The sequence below is a fragment of the Camelus dromedarius genome, chromosome 30, assembly GCF_036321535.1.
Source record: "Camelus dromedarius isolate mCamDro1 chromosome 30, mCamDro1.pat, whole genome shotgun sequence".
Taxonomy (NCBI): domain Eukaryota; kingdom Metazoa; phylum Chordata; class Mammalia; order Artiodactyla; family Camelidae; genus Camelus; species Camelus dromedarius.
Window position 1 is genome coordinate 10,244,526 of NC_087465.1, and position 19,245 is coordinate 10,263,770.

Below are 19,245 nucleotides of genomic sequence, written 5' to 3' on the forward strand. Positions count from 1 at the left end.
CAGAAAAAAATGTAAGGAAAAACTAAGGAAAGCACAAGAGGAATGAATATTTTTCATAATCCTCTGTGGCATCTTACCATGACTGAAGATAAAGTAGAATATTATGAATAGTACATATGTATAAAGCCCAAAACAAACACTTGAGCAGTTCACCCAAAACTTCTCTCTCCAGCCCCACAGTTGCACCAGAACATGGACGGAATTTGCCTGTCTCTGCATGGTGTCACTACTTAGATGAATAAGAGTCTCCAAGGCAAGGTGGGATGAATCGGGAGCGCGTCGGAGCCTAAGGGAGACTTCCAGACTTGTCTAGGGCTGTGTGTTCATTTCCAATCACTTTAGCTTTGTTCTTTCAGATCATCCCATTAAACCTTCATTAGGCCCATGGATTCCATGGATTTAACCCTCCCTGGCTTGCTGATGATAACTTAGAATGTTCTGGGCACTGCTACTCTGTTATGGCTTTGTAGCTTTGGTTTCCTCAAAAATCACACAAAACCACCTCTTAGCATCATAAAGTCCATTTTTCTGGAAAGAGTAAAAAAGTAGAAGGAAAGGAAATAAAAAACCATCATGTCACTGTTAAACAATTCCAAACATGACCTTCGGAACTGCAATGTCATCCCACATTTCCTCTTTTTCATTTCTGTTACACGTTTCTCTGACCTTCGTTTTTCCTGGATCCATCACCTCCTGGCCTCTCCCCCTTGACCCAACAGAATTCTTGGCAAAGAAACACGGCTCCCCTGGATGATGTGGTTGTTTTTGAGGGATGGGTTATTTGACAGCTTGCTGAAAAACACCTCCATCTGGGGCCCTGTCAGCTCCTCAGAAACTCAAAGAAAGCAATCTGTAGCTGTTTTACAGCCATGGGAAGATTTTTCTTTTTCTCCCTTTTTTTTTTTAAAAGATGATGGATAATTCTACGTGGCAATTGGTTCCTCCTCCGTGGGCACAGGATAAAAGGGGACCCCACCCCACCCCGGGATTATTCACACCTGAAAGTGATGGCTCAAACCCAGCCTTGTCATTTCTATCACAAAAAGTTCACTTCACCTCAGCTTATAGGAATTCTCAGGTGTGACTTGAGAAATGTGTTTATTACTGTTTGATTACTTATCAAAGAACAGAGAAGAAGGAAAGCTATTTAGGAAAACCTGTGAAGTGTCATACTTTTTTTTACAAGCCCATAAATTACATTGGTAGACCAGCTGGTCACCCAAATCCAGGCGCTCTTTATTCGGCAGGTAGAACCTATTGCCTCTCAAATGCCCCATTTGTTTCACCAAACAGAAAGCTTACCCCTCCTACATCTGACAGCTAGTCTTTTTTGAAGTGAACAATAATTCGGTACCACAAACAGGAAGGTTTCAGGTAGTGAAGGAGCTACTGGCACTTAGAAAAACTAGCTGTGCACGACTATCAAAAAAGCTGAATAGAGGCTCCCTTTTTAATGTATCAGTTTTTCCAACCACTAGGGGGCAACATCACTTTAAGACCCCTTGGCTACCCTTTGGGGTTAAGATGAGGGAATCAAAGGTCTGAATGCAGGCTGAGGTTAGAAAGATGACTCGGCAACCAGCTGCTCATATTGGTGTCCTTAAAGAGGAAGAAATCTGGGCACAGACACTCACAGAGGGAGGGCCACGTAAAGACACAGGAGAAGTCGGCCTCAGAGGAAACCCAGCCCGCAGACGCCCTGACCTCAGACTTGTACTACACGTGTGAGAAGATGGGTTCCTGGGGCTTAAGTCACCCTGTCTGTGGACTGTGCTATTGCAGCTCCGGCAGACGAACCCACACTCTGACAATGGTAGCTTAATGGTTATATCCTCACGGAGCTGTTCTTTGATATCTGGAGAATTTTGGTCACCCTGTTCCTATGCTTTCGCAATACTCTCCACATTTCCCATTACACTCGCCGTGATTATCTGTTTGATGTCTCTCTCATTAAACTCTGAACTCCATCTAAGCAGGAACTCAATATATTTTAGTGTATTTATGGGACTCCTGGGTTGTGAGAGTGTCTCTGCAGGATGGCTTGGAGCTAATCTTGAGGGGTCCAGGGCCAGTATTTTTGTTTTAATTGCAATTCCTCTGTCATGCAGAGTGTAACAGGATCCCACACCCCCCGCATGGTAAAGGCCTGGGGTATCTGCTTTTCAGAGGCACCTCCCACCTTCCACGTCCCTAAGGGACTAAAACCTTCCACAGTATCTTCCAGCTGAATGGAAAGCTTTCCTTGACACTTCAAGGCTCCCTGCTTCAAGCAGACTTGCTTCTAGTCCCCTGCGCACAGCAGGCACTGGAACCCGGCCTCAGCTGGAGGGCTCCTTTTCATAGTCCCAACTCCCAGACCGCAAGGCATCAGCTCTTCCTTTCTTCTTTAGCTTCGTACCCCTGACTCTACCCCTAACAAGTGTGTGGCACCTGGAAGCTTCCTCTTCTTTCTTTCTACAAAGCCCAGTTATCTACTAGAACAGACGACAGGGTGGTAGGATCACCCTCTGGACGCGAGGTGCCAGCACCGTCTCTGTGGCCTTAGCCCAGCTGTTTAACCTCTCTGCGCCTCCGTCCCTCTCTCTGTGGATTGCGGAGACTTGTACTTAGTTCACGGACGATTAAATGAGTGAAGGCTGAATGAGTATTCAAGTCAAGGGCTTAGAATAATACCTGACACATAGTCAGAGATATTATAAATGTTTGATATTATTATGACATTTAGGCATTTTCAGCATTTTTTCACTTTATTTATACTTTGAGGATTCCTGACGGCATCAACTCAGTGCTCCATGTTCTCGCCTTTTCTAATCTGTTGAATGGAAGAATGAAGAGGATTCTCTCAAGAGGAAGCTGCTTGTAGCAAATCTCCTGGGCTGTAGTCTCCCTTCCAGGTGTCCTCTGCTTGGTGTCGCCTAACTCCTTCCCTTGGGACTACACCTAACTGAAAGGCAGTCGGTGGGCGGTTGGGTGGAATGACAAGTGAGTCCTGCCCGGCGGGCTCACTCTCCCAGCCAGCGAATGACAGCTGATGCAGCCAGATCTCATCGTTGGGAGTTTGCACTTGAGACAAAGAACAAGATCAACGAGTCTGCAGTGTCAGGAGCAGCAGCACCAGATACAGTCACCAGCGGCAAATTCTCAAGCAGGGAGCACGGGCACTTGACGCCGAGCCCTTTGGATGCTTCTGGCTGTCCCTCCTAAATTCCATTTCCCCTCCTTAAACTCCAGCAGGACTGATTTGCTCAGATACACATTTCATCCTCATTTCAGAAATAAGTGTGGATCAGCCAATGAGAGCCTGGCTATCCCCTGGCAACCTTGTTAGTCTGGAGAGAGACATGTGCTATAAATTGGCCCAATCAGATTTAAGGGAAGGATTGGTATTCCCCAGTTGGAGGGAAATAGAAGATTCTCTCTTGTTGAACATGAACAATGTGCAAGCCTGCTTGTGCCTGGCAGCCTGTAATTTTGAAGGGAGTAAGTAATTACTCGAGAGTAAAGCAGACTCTGCACCCTGCGGAGGGGAGAGACAGGACCTGGGTTTCCAGAGATCCTGTGGAATCACCCCACCTGAAAGCATGTCCTTCCTTTGGACTTCCTGACACATCGTGGAAAACTTTTCTCTATTGTGCAGGACAGTTTGAGTCATTTGTCTCCCACTTGCAACCAAGAGCACGCTGCATTATGACAGTAATTGTACTTACTTTGGCTTTTTTTTTTTTTTTAAGGAATGAGATAAGGAAAAACCAATAGAATAACTAAATTTACTGTTAAAGTCTTCATGGCTGGGAAAACACATATTGACATTCCTTCTTTCCTCCCTGAATACCATTCTTTAAAACACCCCTTTAATTTTGATGGCAGATTAAAAAACTGTGCTTTCAGAAGGGAAGGTTTACAGTACTCAGTGGCTAAGACTCAGCTCACATCGGTGAGAAAAATAGGATAATTTAAAATATTTGCTGAATTTTCTGAAAGCTTGTGTCTTGTCGAAGAGTGAGTAATAGGATGTTCACTTATTTAAAAAAAAAAATCTCATGCACGAGCCCAAAATAATCCATTAAGTATTCTCATCTGGAAAAATTAATGTTCACCTGTAGATTCAATATTAAAAAAGTCTGAGCTGTATTTCCTTTGTTGAAAGATTGTGTTTTGATGCACATGAAGAATTTCATTAAAAAGCAATAAATAAGAGACAACCTGGCAGAGAATACTCTAGAGAGCTAAATGGAGTCTCCCGTCTCTGGTCATGGTTCATAGCTGTGAATATAAAGTACTCACAACATGAAGAAGCTCCCTGTGGCAGTTTGCTCAGGACATGAAGATTTAGACTTCACTCCTGGATTAACATTAGGCAGAAGTAATGACTTTCTTCTTCTTCTTTGTTTTTTTTTTTTTCTGCTACAGTTATTTTAATAGGAGAGAAAAGAAAATCACAGTCTTGAAAAGCCTTACTGATCTACTTCACTTTATAACAGAAATTTTCTCCAGAGCCTGAATGCCTACCAAGGTGTCTCATAGGTAATGGAGGATCAGTAAGTGTCTGCTGAATTGAATTGAAATTGGTTTTCTGTAAACGGCCATCTTCTAAATTTCTGAAACTGGCTTCCATTCTAAGGTTAAAAAATTTCCCCTTCTCCCATTAGCACAAGTCAGAGAGGGAAAAAGCAATAGAATGTAACCTTGCCATTAAATTAATTTCTTACAGTGAGATGTTAGCTTCACCGTGTCTCAAGGACTTGCTATATACTATTGTCAAATCATTATTTGACAAGTCCTTCCTGTGGTGTTTAGGAGTAGAACTCAATCTGAGAAAATTGTTCCCACAAGGGAGAATAAACCGTTTATCTGACAGATTATCTATGTAGCAATTATTCCCTGCAAGTCCCTGGTGGGGAGGAAAAAGGAAAGGCGTTACAAGGCATAAGGGAAGAACTTTCAGAGATGTATAGCCTAGTTGGGTACAAAATACATAAATAATGCCTTATATTATTTTTGTGATATAAGGTAGTGTGTGAAAACATTTTAGAAATTATGCAGAAAATGAAACCAAGCAGGACCCTGTGGAGCCTTCCCTGGGACAGAACTCTGTGTCCCCCTCCTCGCATTTGTAGACAAGTTTTAGCCTCCTAGGTCTTCCCCAAGTTTGGAAGAGCAAATTTAATCAGAGAAGTGTTTTTAGAGTTCATTTTCTGGGGGACTTTGACCTGTGACATAACTTACCCCTAGTTTTCTAGCAGACAAAATGCAAATCCTTTCTAGAGGAAACCATCTTAAAACCTGTTCAGTTGTCTTTCCTAGATTGCACTGAGGGTTAGAGGGATGCGTGCTGGGGGTAATTTGGTGGGCTTTAATGTACACGAGGGACAACCTGCAGGGGTCAGAGTGGGGAATAATCTTGCAGGCTCCTACAAGCCAAAGCCTGCTAGAAGAATATTCTGAGGATGCAGATTTTCAACATTTAACAGTGGCTCAGGAGTAAGTTTAATGAAGAATAATCGGTGAGGGGATGTTAATATTAGCAGTCTAAAATTAACCATCAGAAGCCAAAGAGTCAAAGAATTGTTGTCAGCTATGTTCAAAGGCAAAATCTAAAATGTGCTTCTGTTCTTTGTCTCCCCAAAAGGAATTTACATGACGCTTAGTGGCTTTGTGATTATATAAAGGTTGTTACTTTGCAGTACCACCTTGTACGGGCGGCATTTCTTAGTGTCTTCTCGCCAGGTACTCAGTTTTCCCCACTGAGTGGATAACATGTGCATGGTGTAGACTTTTTGCTATTTGAATGACCAGATCCTGGGAAGAAACACAGATCTAAAATGTTACGAGATTCGGGAAGTCTGGACTAGCGGAGGTTTCCTAGAATGTGAATGCCTTTATTTGTATCGTGCGGCACAGAATATGTAAGGAGGTGAGGGCTCCTGATGGCAAACATCAGAGACCTCAACCCCCGCCCTGGCTTCCCTCCTGCCCCACACTGCACACCTCTCCCTCTTGTAATAATAATAATGTGGGTTGGAGCAGAATTGAGGGCAGTTGATGAAGAGTTTGGTACAGGACAGATGCCAACCTTCTGTGACAATGTCCTTCTCCAAGTGTGGCTGGAAACAGAGCTCTGTGGGCATCGTGATATTACTCTGACACCTCTACACTGCCCTCTTCCTTTTCTACACTACCGCGGCCTCAAGGGCTTACAGCGATCGGTGGCCAGATCCGTCTAATTTTCTGTTTCTGCACTTGAGATTCTAGTACTGGCTTTTTAAAAATCACTTGCTGTGAAACTCGAGGGAAATGATTTCACCTTTGCGATCTTCCTGTAAGACATGGAGAATGCTACCCTTCATTAGAGAACTGCCAGTAGGCTCAAATTCTCTGAATGTCATAAAGTTATACAATGGTAGAGAATTATTGTTTAATCTCTCCAACACCTGAAATGGTCTGGAGTGTTTCCACCATGCAGTCTTTTCAACCATGCAGTCTTCTCAATGTGCCTGAGGTTTCTTTGTTGCAATGGAAATTCTTATTGCAGTGATATAAGTTGATCATTCTAGAGAGCAGAGCACTAAGATGCTCCTACTTTATAAAATTAGATACTGGGGAAAAAGCATATGCAAGTCTTTCGGCTGCCATCATTCGAGTAGAATAGCAGTTAAATCCCTGATAACAGGGATCCGACCCTACCGTTAGCTTGGTTTCTGTGATATCACTTGCTCTAATGAGCTGAAGAGAGGGAATGCCTACTGTGAAATACATAACAGTTACGAGGCAGGAGAAGTGGATTTTGATGAGATGACATGAGGATATATATCCCTCTTGAGATTAATTCTGAAACCTCATTACTTTGGCCATGAAAAAAACATTTAAAGTCCTTACTCTAAACTGATTAAACATAACATTTTATTCTGCCAGAATTCTTTTGTTCTGCGTTAAACAGGATCCACGGAGAAAAGCGAGTGAGCCCTCCTCTCAGTCTCATCTCGCGGGAGATCACACAGGCTGGCTCTGATGCCCGTTCACAAGTTCCTGGAAAAGCTGGAAATGACAGGGAGGTCCCGTGTGTGGCTCTCTGTGATGGCATCGTTAAAAAGCAGCGTTTAATCTCTGCAATCCCCGACTTTAAAATGACTGCCGTTGTGTGAGTCGGAAGACGTGGCGACAGGGCTGAGGAGGTCACGGCGGCAAAGATACAAGGAAGTATCTGAAAAGAATTCTTTAAAAAAATAAAAAAAATCTCTTTGTACAGAACCTTTCCCTTAGTTCATCCTTGGCTCTGTTTTCCCTGAGGGTATTTCTTATCCGGCTCCCTTCCTGGACATAAAACACTTGGTATTGGTATTACCGTAGGGCTTATGGGTTTGGGTGTGTGCTGGAATCCTCCTCGTCCGAGTCTCTGTGGAAACAGAGAAGCACACAAGGGCAGGCAGTTGGAGGAACGATCACTACTCCTATTTATTCAGTCTTGTCTCCTTCCCCGACCATGCGTGGGGTTGGGTGGGTGGGAAGTCTGGAAGAGAAGGGCTGGTGGAGCTGATGTTTTTCTCATCTTCACATCCCTGACTTCAGAAACCGTTCCACTTCCCTATGAAACCCATCACTCTGAATCAACACTGTTGGTTTGAAGTGGTTTCTGTCCCAGACATTTCTATTTCCAGGATCCCAATCTTCCTCTCCAAATACCCCCACAAATGCCAGGGAACAGGAAACACGGATCACTACTGATCAGCCCCAAATCTAACTTATTTACAATTTAGTGCTCGTAGAGCACACATCGTGACAGACAACCCAGGGGACTCCAGGTGATGTGACCACCCTGTGACCCCGGTTGTAAACCTGACCTTATGCCGTCTGTTTGGAGTGAGAAAAAAACACTTGAATTCAGGCCGTTAAAACGGGTTTCACGGTTTGGCTCATTTGCTTTAATGTCCCTGATGCCTAATCACCTATAAAATGGAGAAACCTCACGTAAGTAACAGGGCCTTGGGAGGGCTGGTGAGGGCGGAAATGAAGGCTCTTGATAAAACAGTCAAATGTCATATAATAATGAGGTTCTGTCTGGGCCTATGGCCCTTGGGATTTTGAGGATGGTCTTTATGAGTTTGGGGGTGTTCCTTAATGGTCCAGAACAGAGCGCCGGAGCCAAACGGACATGACCCTGCACTTGGTTCTCTGAATCTATGCAAAGTGTTTCCAAGAAGTTTGGCCTCGAAGATTGAGCTGGGGAACCTGAGGCAATGGGGTGCCATTTCCTTTCATCTCAAATATAAAACCAAGCAACGAAGACTACTACTTCACCTTCTACATGGATCTCCCATCTGCCCACCTCTTATCACTAGATTTATTTTGCTTAAATATTTGGCACCTCCAGGTTCAGACCACGGGTTGGAAGAGCATGGGTGATAATGGCTTTGAAGGTTACAAACGCCAGGTGAGGAAGACACCAAGAGGGGAACGATCTGGGGATACAGAGAGGCCAAAAACACAGGTGTCACCTTCCATTTCCCTCCAGAAAGAATAAGTAAATAAAACAAAACAAATTAAAAAGAGAACATTTAAAGATACTTGATGATAGGAAGTCACAGGGGTTAAAAAAAATCCTCAAGTCCTTTGTGTTGACAGACTTGTGATTGTGTTGGAATCAACCATTGTCTATCTCTGGGAGATAATCCCATGTTGCCGGGGAATAAAAGTAACCAAAGAATTGTTAAATAGGACAAAAAAGTAAAAAACCAACCAGCCAACCAGCACCTGCGTAATGTATCCAGCAATTAAACAATGATCCTCCTATACTTTTTCAAAAAGGTAAGACGTATCAGAAGTGCTGGTTTTATAAGTCAACAGCAAAGATCATTGTTCCGCCCCTGTCGTCCTTGCTAAGGGTAGGCTCTGTCCACACCTGATGCACTGTGTTCACTGGTGTTTCCAGCAAACAGCCCCGCCCCTGGTCCATCGTCAGCAAATATTTGGTGCATCAAAGTTTCTTTAAATCTTGGAGGTTCTAAAGTTTTTATTTTATTGTTTTTAGGTGGAATAGTGGTCATACCCAGGATGGTTGCAGTCTTCCATGCACTCTACCTCCCCTCCCACCTGTCTTTCCATCCTGCCTCCACACAAGTGCTCCCTCATGGCTCAGCTGGTTCCCCCGGTGGACCCCCTACTCTACTTTCTCCTCAGGCCAATGTGCTCTCTCTGCTGCCACCAGTAGGGTCTTTGTGAAACGTAAATCTGACTGTGAATTCATTAATGCAGAATTTACTGAGTTCCTGTGGGCTGCTAGCCACCGCTCTAGGTTGTGAAGACCCCATCCACAACTTTCCATCACACAGGGAACTGCGTGGGAACCGGCGTTCTCTCCTCCTGACTTCCTCATCCATCTCACTTTTGAGCCACACCAGAGTCCTTCCATTTCCTGAGCGCGGTGCGGACTCAACCCCTCTTGACTTTGTTGTTCCCCTGGCAGTGAAAACCCTTCCCTACCTCCTTGATCTGAAGCATCCCATTCATCCTGTAACACCCAGCTAAGGGGCTTTTCTGTAAATGCTTCTCTGACCTCTTTTCCTGTCTAACCCGGAGTGAGGGCACCACTGTACGCCGTGTCTCCCCCAGGTGCCACGGCACTTCCAGCCCGTGCTTGTGCATTACATTTGTGTCTTGCACGCCCGTTAATTACATATGCAGCATTGGACTGTAACACGTTCTTTCCTTGGCTGTCTCGCTGGCTGCAGTGCCGGCTTCTAGGGTCAGGCGTTAGTTCTAGCTCACCCTGGCACGCCCAGCACCTAGTGAGGTGTGTAACACTCGCTGTTAAAGAAATAGCAATGTTGGCATAACTCATACATCAGATTTCCCTGTGGATCAGCCTCCTGCACCTGCCTCTAAATGTCTGTCGTTTCTCAGGGCCTCACTCCCTTCTCACTCCCCAGCTCCTTCCCGAGGCAACCTCACCTAGTCCCATCACTCCGACATGCCTGTATACTGACGATTCCCCTAAATTGATCTCTGCATCAGTTCTCTCTTACTAGTTCTTGCTCACATATCTGGCTGTATATCTAATTATCTCTTCCTGGGTGTTTCCCAGACATCTCAAATGTAACATCCAACAATGATGTTAATCTTTCCCTCAAATCCATGTCTCCATTTTGTTAGGTGATACTAAAAATGCCCCCCTCCAAGCCAGAAGCCATCCATTACCAAGTCTCATCCATTCTCCTTTTAATACAGATCTTGACTCTTGCTCTCTTCCCTCCACTGCTCCCTGCTCCTCCATCTCTGTCTTGTCTGCTTTCTCAGCCTCCTAACCGGTCTGTTACCATCTTGCTCCCCTTCAAATGGCTCTCCACAAAGCAGGCAAACCAATTTTTAAATAATGCAAATGGCATTCTGTCCCTCTTTGCTTTAAACTCTTCAGTATCTTTCCACTCACAGAAAAGCAAAATTCACAAAATCTTAGCATGACCTGCAAAACCCTATCCCAACTGGCCTCTGCCCTTCCTCTCCAGGCTCCTCCTGCACCCCCCACCCCTCACTCTTTATGCTTCAGACATCCAGGCTTTACTTTTTGCACTTAATAGCCTAGGATTCTCCCTGCCACATGGAAGCAGATGTGTAATAGAGTTCAAATTCAGATTATCCCAGTTATCAGGGGATGCTGAGATCCCCTGATTAGATTATGACTGACAGTCATCACTCAAACTAAAGAAATTGCTAATTAAGGTACAAGGCAATGCGATACATGTGTAACTGAGCACTACCTAAGGTGGGGAAGGAGTCTGCCAGCCTATTTATTTCAATTAAAATTAGTTGAGTCACTGAGGATCTAGTTTATCTTGGAAAAAAATGAGATCAATTAAGTTATAATGGCTGTTCTAAGACTGATAATTCTTTCTCCTCTGATGCACACTAAAAAAAATTATCACTTTTTTTTCCCCATTTTCTTTCAGAGAGTCTCTTGGCACCTGGATTATTATTGAAAATATATTATCTATTGGAGAACTTTGAATCTACACTTTAATAAACTACAAACCTAATTATATTTGTAAAGCTGCCCCGAGGTCCTTCTCTACATCTCAACAAGGTATTCAACCAACTGAAAGCGAGAGGCAGGACTTCACATTACCAAAACTGTGCTATTCATGAATTCCACAAAAACAATTTATTTTCACATTTATCATCAGTAATAAATAAATCATGCTGTTATCCAGATGCAAAGCACATTTTATGATACATTGCCTTTTTCTTTTCATTGCATTTCTTTTATTACTGGGAGATTTTCCCCAGTGATAAGCCAAGATGATCTTCAAGAAAATGAATTGGAAAAGATAGCAACCTTTAAAATATCATTTCCCTCTACTGTGGAAAAGTTTCATTGCTGCTGTCAGTGTTTTAATAATCCAGGTAGAAAGTGGTTATTGAGAATTGGTAATTTCAAATCTAGCTCAGGGTCAGCAAAACCAAAATGATTTTATTATTTATACAGGCAGTGGAGCATAATGGAAGGGCTTTGGAGGCTGGGTTCAGAAAACCTAAGTTGAATCCCACAGCAATATAAATTTGGGAAGATGACTTCTCTGAGCCTCAGGTTTCTCTGAAGAAGTAGGGTGGTGAGGTTTAGATGATCTTAACTGCCAGTGTCGTGTTAGGCGCATAGCAAGGGTTAAAAATTGCAGTTCAGTGAATTGTAATGATGGAACGCTCTCTGCCCTCTTCTGCTCTTATGTGCAGCAGCAAATGCCAGGCTGCCTTTTGTGTTCATAGCATTGTACAATTGCAATGGATATGGTGACTTGATGCCATTAGCTTCCCAGAGCATGTGGGTTTTCTGGGAAGGTTGGGTTTATTTTGTCACGTTTCACTTTGAGAGTTTCGTGATCTTGGCATGAGTACTATTGCCAGTCATCTGAATTAACATGCTTTGGTTGCTGCAGAATTCTGGAACCACAGTGGACCTACACAGCTTCCACATAATATAATCCCATCCTAAAGCGAGAGAGCTTTTTGTATAGCGGTATGATTCCTAACCATTCTAGGGAGCAAACACTAGTTCATTCTTTTACTTAGTAATTTCTTCAAGACTTCATTCAGGTACCACACGCCACACACTGTTCTAAGCAAAGAGGAAACAGCAATGGTCAAAAATTTAAAAAACTCTCTGACCTCTGTCAGTGAGGAAATACTCAGACATAATAAGTAAGTAAACCATCCAGTCTGCAAGATGGTGAGAACCACTCTGGGGAGCAGGAGGCAGGGGAGCTTTAGAGGGAGTGCCAGAGGAGGGGCTGCAAATTTTAAATATGGTGGTCAAGGCAGGTGTAAGTGAGGAGGTGACACTTGAGTGAAGACGTGATGGAGATTAATGAGAAAGCCATGTGGACCCCTGTGGGAGGAATGCTCCAGGCAAAGCAAGGCCAAATGCACAGGCTGAGACGTGAGAGGGTGCTTGGTGATGAATGAATAATGAGGAGCCCAGTGTGACTGGAAGGAGTGAGCCAGGGGGAACAGAAGGAGGCATCAGATAGGCAGGTCCTTGACGGCCATTGGAAGGACTTTGGCTTTTAATCTGAAGCAGAGGGGAAGTGACCAGAGGGTTTTAAGCAGAGGAATGGTATGATCTGAGCTGAGCAAAGGGATTTCTTTAAAAGTTATCCTTTTCAGGTTGCAGGAAGCACCTTACTCCTATGGTTTCTGCAGCCTACCTTAGGGGCTCGCCCCCCTAACTGGACCCCTCAAAGCTCAAGCATCCAATGAGCCCTTTGGGACCCACGGGAACTTCACATCACCATGACCCATCCCAACACGAAGACTCCTCTATTACAGCATAAGAGAATCTGGGGTAAAACTACAAGAGTTTTTGGCTACAATAATTTTATAGCACAGGGAATACATTCTAAACATTTCTGAGACATGGGAAATCTGAAACAGAGCAAGTGAGGGTAGAGAGAAAAAACACCAACTGCCTGTATCCCCTCCTCCCCAGCCCCTAGCAACCACCATTCTACTTCTTATCTCTAAGAATCTGACTGCACTAGGAGTTTCATTTAAGAAGAATCATACAAAGTCTGTCTTTTTGTGCCTGGCTTATTTTACTTCAGCAAAATGCCTTCAAGTTTCACCCATTTTGTAGCATGTGCCAGAATTTCATTCCTTTTTAGGGCTGAATAATATTCCATTGTGTGGATATACTCAAACCCTTTTAACTTCTACTCCTTCAGCATAGCATCACCATCTTGAACATTCCTCCATCCTTTTGGGCCACTACAACTTTCTCAGGCAATGATTTTGAGGAGGGACTTGGAGGAGGCAGGTAGTTGCGGCCAGGGGGCCAAAGGAGTTCCGCTCTCCCCTCTGACAGGAGGGAGGTTCAGGGTGGCTGGCACAATAGAGAAGTTTCGAGTTAAAGATGAGCATGTGAGAAAATGATCTCTTGGTGGCTTCTATGTCTTCTTGGAGTATGAGGGGGAAGTTCATCTACAAAAATGCAGGAGGTGACTAGAAACCAACAACTTCCTGGGGCAGTCCATCCCAATTCTATCTCCATCTTGGGTATTGGCACTAATCTCTTGATTTTGTGGAACAAAGTTATAACTGGTGATGTTACTCTAAAAAAATGAGATCCCAGACTACACAGTTATTCTAAAGGAGTGAACATTTACTCCTGCATCTAATGACTTATTGCTTATTTGGTCCTTAAGATAAAGTATTTTGTTGTGTTATTTTAATGTGTGTCTCAAGGGGACACAAGGCTCTGCAGTGAGCACGTTGGGAAGTTACTGGATGTCAGTAACACAGAGGCACATCTCTCCTCTCCTCCACTTATCCTCAGAAGGAATCAGTTTCCTGACAACTCTCAATTAGAGCTGAGTTACCCTGAGGTGAGAAGAACAGGCAGCAGGAGAATGATGGGAGGAAAGAGAACTTGTGCAGTCAGACGGCTCTCCCCTGAGAAGGGGGCTAGTGAGGCTGGTGGCCACTGCTGGTGACAAAGCTTCCCCTTAGACCTCTCCAGACAGAGCAGTTGCAGCTCCCTATTACCTGCCCTTCCTATGAAAAGTTCTCTATTAGGAACCTGAAAAATAAAACCCAGTGTATACACTGCACTGCCTCAGAGAAAAAAGGCTCTAAATCTCAAGGCAAATATAAAACAGAGATGAAATAATAATTGAAAACCAGTGAAGATCATTTTTCAGTTACAACATGTAGGCACAGTTGATTTGGTTAAGCCTGGGTAGTATAACACTCAGCCTATTATTAGCCAGTTGTAAGAGCCATCCAGCTGGCCTCTTTGAACTGCTGGATGTAGGTACAGTCTTTATAAATGACATGGAAAGCCTCCAACATAATGTTGTGGGCTATTCAGCAATACATTAGTTAAGACTCACTGTCTAGGTAGAAACACAGATTATGAGATGCAAGTAATGGACTCCCCTTTCAAAATAAGGAAGAAGAAAAGGCCTTTACAGGAAGAATGCCGGGTTGTCCTATAGAATTTAAGGAAAGGTTGAGCAGCCAAGACTTGGCTAGAACAGAAACCAGGGCTCCTTTAAAGTTCTCATTCCAGAAGTTCACAGACTACAACTGATGGTCCTACTGTTGACGGAATTCAGTTCCTAAGTTGGAATGTTCCCAGTTCACACAGTCAGAGGAAATGAAGGCTGCCACACATCACTCCACATTCCAAGGTCAGAGAGTCTGATTCAGTGGTTTCAAGTCAGATGTCAACCCTGGCCTCCCCTAACGTTTGATGGGCCTGGGTTAAGAGGGTAAAGGAGACCCCTCCCATCCCAAATCTGTAAATATTAAAAGTCATACATCAAGATAATAAGAGGATAAAATGTTTTCTCCTCTTCCCTCGACAGGCATACCTTCCCAACAGCCTGGAGGTCCAGGTTCAAATGTACAATTCTAAGATGCCGTGTGGTGCCGTGCCCACCCACAGCAGCACAGAGAGAGTTGACCCCTAGCCTGCTGCCTTCTCCTACTCCTGCCTCACGGGTACCCCAGTCTGCAGAGCCACGCTCCACGTGCAGCCTACACAAATACATGCCCTTCCTACCACTTGGGTGTTGGGCTGGCAAAACTTATGCAGGCCTTAGAGGTGGGATGGAGGCAGTTTGAGCATGAATTCCAGGGTCCTGGATTCCCAAAACAGTCAATGGAAAGGGTACACTTTGAGTAGGATGAGGGTGCAGTTGGATGAGGTCCAGAGCATGACACCCAGTGGAGGGGTCCCTCTCAGCTGGGAATTAAGATGTAACACCAGCTGTCATATCAGGAGATACTATGACTCTGGTTGTAGTTGGGTAACTATGGACGCATCCTGTCACATGTTAAAAAACAGAAAAGGAGCCTTACACTCAACGACTTGGCGTATTGCACACTAAACCCCAAATCACATAGGTCCCACCCAGCAAGCGGGAAAACAGAAAGAAAATGATCATAGTAACACAATACATCCTAAGCAACTTATCTCCTTACTTCTGAAGTAAAAACTGCTTGTTCTTCTGCCAAAAAAGCTCAGCAAAGGTTTCACTTTTAAAGTTCAAACAGACTATCAGTGCCATTTTTGTGGCTTTGTTTTACAAGATTTTTATTTCTTCTCAGGGAAACTAAACAAAACCAGATACCACAACACCTGAAAACAATTCCGGTTAAAAGTGTGCCAAGCTTTTATTCCATTACTTTCTCTTCTGGATTCCTTAATAGGCACGTCTGTGTACAGCTGAGATCTTCAGGACTGTACATGACTGATTCTCTGTATGCAGTTGTAACTTCCTATTTTCTGCCCTCAATTTCCACTGCTGACATTGAATAGCATGACACCAGCGGGATGAAAAAAATGACATAGGAACAGATCTCTCAAGAAACAGTCAGGATAAATATCTCCAACTATGGAGACTGGAAAAATGGAAAATACAGTTTGTAGAAAACTATTTTGAAAATATTTTTATGATTATAAATGAATTTTCAAATTAATCACGTACACCGTGGTTTCTCATTGCCTAAACAACAAAGTCCAAATTTATTGAGATTTTCACCTTTCTGGTTTTCTTGCTTCTTTATAGCCTCTCGTTTTTTCTTTCCAAAGCTCTGTTTTCACATGCACCATTCTTCTTGTTCTAGAACTTCCAGTGGGGCTCTGTTTGCTAAAGCAGTAATCCTCAAGCGTGCAGGCAATAAAGTTTGAATATGAGCTTTAGAATCCAAAAAACTTGGGTCTGAGTTCCAGTTCTGCCACTGACAAGCTGTGTAATTCTGGACATGTTACTTAACCTTTCTAGTCTCCAGTTTCCTCATCTTTAAAATGAAAATAACAGTGCCTATCATATTGGGCTGTGGTAGATATTAGAAGAATTAATACAGATAAACTCTTCTGGCAGTACCTGGCAAGTGCTAAACCTCCCATAGGTCATTAATGAAATATACGTGTCCTCTTAGAGTTTGTTGCCCTCACCCATCCCTACAGGCTCATCTCTTCCTGTTCCCAGTCTTATAACTTGCATTTCAGAACTACTGAACTACTCAGAGTTCTGTGAATATCCTATACTGGTTTTTTTTTTTCTTTTTTTGGCTCATGGCTTCCTTTGCTTATAAGTTTAATTAGGTCCCATTTGTGTATTTTTGCTTTTATTTCTATTGACACAGTGCTATTCTGCACATACAGAAAGCTCTGCAATATTTGAGTTCAGCTGGCACTGATCATGCACAATTTTTTTACATATTTACATATTATTAAAATCATCCTCTTTGAAGAGCTTTAGAATGCAAACTTAAGTTATTATCAACTTAAGATAGACTGTTATCAACAAAAGTTTTATTTTTATGTAAGCCTCATAGTAACTGCAAGTAAAAACCTAGAGTAGGCACACAAGGCAAAGAGAAAGAACATAAGCCTCTACCACTACAGAAAGTGGTCACAGAAGAAGACAGCAAGAGAAGAAGAAAGGAACAGATGAAGGACAAAGCAGCCAGGAAACAATGAACAAAATGGCAGCAAGTATATACCTGCCAATAACTACTTTAAACGTAAATAGACTAAACCCTCCAATCAAAAGAAATAAAGGGGCTGAATGGATAAAACAACAAGGCCCATTTATATGCTGCCTACAAGAGACTCACTTCAGTATAGGGACGCACACAGACTAAAAGTGGGGGATAGGAAAAGATGCTCCATGGAAATGGAAACAAACAGAAATCTGGGAGAGCTATACCTATGTCGGACAAAACAGACTTCAAGACAAAACTGTAATAAGAGACAGAAAAAGTCATTACATTTTGATAAAGGGTCACTCTAGCATGAGGCTATAACATTTGTAAATTTTTTCACTCAACATAGAGGCACCTAAATATATAAAATAAATAGTAACAGACCTACAGGGAGAAACAGACAGCAACACCACAGCAGCAGGGGCTTTATACTCCACTTTCACCAATGAAAAGATCACCCAGACAGAAAATCAGTAAGGAAACACTGCCCTTGAGTAACACGTTAGACCACATGGACTTAAACAGACATATACAGAGTATTTCATCCAAAAGCAACAAAATACAATTTCTTTCTCAAGTGAACATCACTCTCCAGGGCAGATCATATGTTAGGGTACAAAACAAGTTTGAACAAATTTAAGACTGAAATTATATAAAGCCTCTTTTCCAACCACAATGGTATGAGACTAGAAATCAATTTAAAAAAAATTGGAAAGTTAACAAATATATGGAGATTAAACAACATGTTATGGAACAACCAATGGCTCAAAGAAAAAAAATCAAAAGAAGAATCAAAAAGCACATCGAGACAAATGAAAATGGAAATACAACATAGCAAAATTTGCAAGATGCAGCAAAAGCAGTTATAAGAGGGAAATTCATACATGTAATGTCTACAGCAAGAAACAAGAAAAATCTCAACCTAACTTTACAACACAAGGAACTAAAAAAAGAACAAATAAAGCCCGAAGTTATTAGAAGGAAAGAAATAACAAAGAATGGAAATAAATACAACAAACTAGGAAGATAATAAAAAGATCAATAAAATTAAGAGCTGTTGTTTTTGAAAAAATAAACAAAATTGGAGCACCTTTAGCTAGACTCACAAATTAAAAAAAAAATAGACGACTCAAAGTCAGAAACTAAAGAGGAGACATTTTAACTGATTCCACATAAATATAAAGGATCATAAGAGACTATTATGAACAATTAGATGCTGACAAATTGGACAACCTAGAAATGGATAAACTTCTAGAAACAAACCACATATTGAGACTGAATCATTAAGAAAAAGAAAATCTGAACAGATTGATTACTAGCAAGGAGATGGAATCAGTAATCAAACACCTCCCAACAAACGAAAGTCCAGGATCAGATGGCTTTACTGGTGAATTCTATCAAACATTTAAAGAATAATTAATTCCAATTCGTCTAAAACTCTTACAAAAACAGAAGAGGAGGGAATACTTCCAAACTCATTTCATGAGGCCAGCATTACTCTGATACCAAGACCAGACAAAGATGCCACAAGAAGAGAAAATTAGAGGCCAACAAAGATGCAAAATTCCTCAACCAAATATTAACAAAATAAATTCAATAATACATTAAAAGGATCATACACCATGATGAAGTGGGATTTATTCCAAAGATGCAAGGATGGTTTATGATCCACACATCAGTGTGATATACCACATGAATGTGCTAATGTGATATCCACATCATCCTCATCAAAATAAGACTAAAAATTGTAAGGTCATCTCAATAGACACAGGAAGAGCATCTGACAAAATTCAACATCCATTATGATACAAAGCTCTCAACAAAGCAGGTATAGAGGGACTGTATCTCAACACAGTAAAAGCCGTATATGACAAGCCCACAGCTGCCCTCATACTCAATGGTAAAATACTTTTCCTCTAAGATCAGGAAAAAGACTGGGATGCTCACTCTTGCCACTTTGATTTAACGTAATATTGGAAATCCAAGACAGATCAATTAAGCAAGAAAAAGATATAAAAGAAATACAAGTGGGAAATGAAGAAGTAAACTGTTACTATTTACAGATAACATGATATTAAAGCTGTTGGAACTAATAAAATTCAGTAAAGTTGCAGGATACAAAATCAATACACAAAATTTATTGTGTTTCCATACACTAACAACAGACTGTCAGAAAGAGTTTAGTAAACAATCCCATTTACAATTGCATCAAAAAGAATAAAATACCTAGGAATAAATTTAATCAAGGGGGCGAAAGATCTGTAC

The 19,245-nt window shown here is 42.2% G+C and overlaps 1 protein-coding gene and 1 long non-coding RNA gene across 3 annotated transcripts in view; one reads left to right on the forward strand and one right to left on the reverse strand.

The window, feature by feature from the left end:
* The window catches only part of LOC135319677 (uncharacterized), a 136,133-nt gene extending 128,885 nt beyond the window's left edge, over positions 1 to 7,248 (forward strand). For both annotated transcript variants that reach the window (XR_010378478.1, XR_010378479.1), the window contains one exon: positions 6,938 to 7,248. This is a non-coding gene — a long non-coding RNA (uncharacterized LOC135319677). The remainder of the gene's footprint in view (positions 1 to 6,937) is intronic.
* CPA6 (carboxypeptidase A6) overlaps positions 1 to 19,245 on the reverse strand; it is a 181,278-nt gene that overhangs the window by 113,088 nt on the left and 48,945 nt on the right. The gene's annotated exons all lie outside the window — the stretch shown is intronic.